This window comes from Helianthus annuus, chromosome 9, assembly GCF_002127325.2.
Source record: "Helianthus annuus cultivar XRQ/B chromosome 9, HanXRQr2.0-SUNRISE, whole genome shotgun sequence".
NCBI classification, from domain to species: Eukaryota; Viridiplantae; Streptophyta; class Magnoliopsida; order Asterales; family Asteraceae; genus Helianthus; species Helianthus annuus.
In genome coordinates, this window is record NC_035441.2 from 73,980,741 (window position 1) to 73,982,239 (window position 1,499).

At 42.5% G+C, this 1,499-nt stretch overlaps 1 non-coding gene across 1 annotated transcript; it reads right to left on the bottom strand.

Annotated features, from left to right (window-relative positions):
• Window positions 1–257: 257 nt before the first annotated feature.
• On the bottom strand, window positions 258–364 carry LOC118482350. The gene has a single exon (XR_004868393.1). It is a non-coding gene; the product is annotated as a small nucleolar RNA R71 (small nucleolar RNA).
• Window positions 365–1,499: the final 1,135 nt, after the last annotated feature.

The window sequence follows — 1,499 nt, forward strand, 5'->3', positions numbered from 1 at the left end:
TGCTCCAAAACTCCGCAACCTTCCACGGGCTTGCGAACGAGGATCCTCATCTACATATAACTAATTTCTTAGAAATATGTGACACCTTTCGGATCAATGGAGCATCAAACGACGCCATACGCCTCCGTATGTTTCCGTTCTCACTAAAAGACCGAGCGAAAGCTTGGCTCAACACCCTCCCAGCTGGATCGGTAAACACCTGGGATGAACTAGCCCAAAAGTTTCTATATAAGTATTTCCCTCCTTCTAAAACTGCTAAATTAATGGCTGAAATTAATACATACTCACAAGAGGACGGGGAATCCTTATATGAAACATGGGAAAGGTTCAAGGAGCTATTACGCAAGTGTCCCCATCATGGCCTCGCAATATGGCAACAAGTATCCACTTTCTACAATGGATTGTTGCCACACACTAGGCAGACACTTGATTCTAGCTCCGGGGGACTTTTAGGTAATCGACGCCCACACGAAATATATAATCAAATTGAGGAAATTGCTCAAACCAATTTTCAATGGCACACTCCCCGGGGAAATAAGTCTATCGCCCCGGGCGCCCATAAGGTCGACGAAAGCACCTCTTTACAAGCCCAAATCGAGGCCCTTTCTTCAAAAGTAAAAAAAATTAGAAATGACAAAAACAGTCTCGGTTATGGCTTGTGAAGGGTGTGGTGGGTCACATGAAAATTGGAGTTGCATGAAAGAAACGGACGATCAACAAGAAATGGTAAACTACATTGATAATAGACCTAGGCCGTCGGGTCCTCCAACGGGAACTTACAACCAAGGATGGCGAAACCACCCAAACCTTAGTTGGAGGGAAACCGGCAATAGTAGTAACCAACAAACCCAACGAACAAACTTTCAGCAATCAAGAAATGAGTCACAAAATTTCACTCAACAACAAGGTGGACGAGAAAGGCTCCAAGATACTATATCTCGCCTCGTCTCCGACACTGATAAGAAAAACTCGGAAAGATTTCTACAATTAGAATCTAATTTTAGGAATCAACAAGCTAGCATTCAAAACATAGAAAAACAAATAAATCAACTAGCACAAAATTTTTCCGAGAGACCGCAAGGCGCATTACCTAGCAATACCGAAACAAACCCAAAGGCGCAAGTTCACCTCATCACACTACGAAACCGCACCGTAGGGCCTGCAGAAGTACCTCCACCAACAGAAGAAACAATGCCAACACATCTGCAGGAAAAGAACTCTCCCCCATCACCAGAACCTACCAAGGCTCCTCGAGTTCCATACCCCGGTAGGTTAATTCGTAAAAAAACCAATGAGCAATTCGCAAAATTCGAAAGTTTGTTAAAACAATTGCATGTCAATATTCCTTTTATCGAAGTCCTAACCCAAATGCCCAAATACTCTAAATTTATGAGGGACTTCCTTACACATAAAAAGAAAATTGAAAATTTGCAATTAGTTAATTTAGGCGAAGAATGCTCTGCCCTCGTACTCAATAAACTACCCCAAAAGAAAATCGA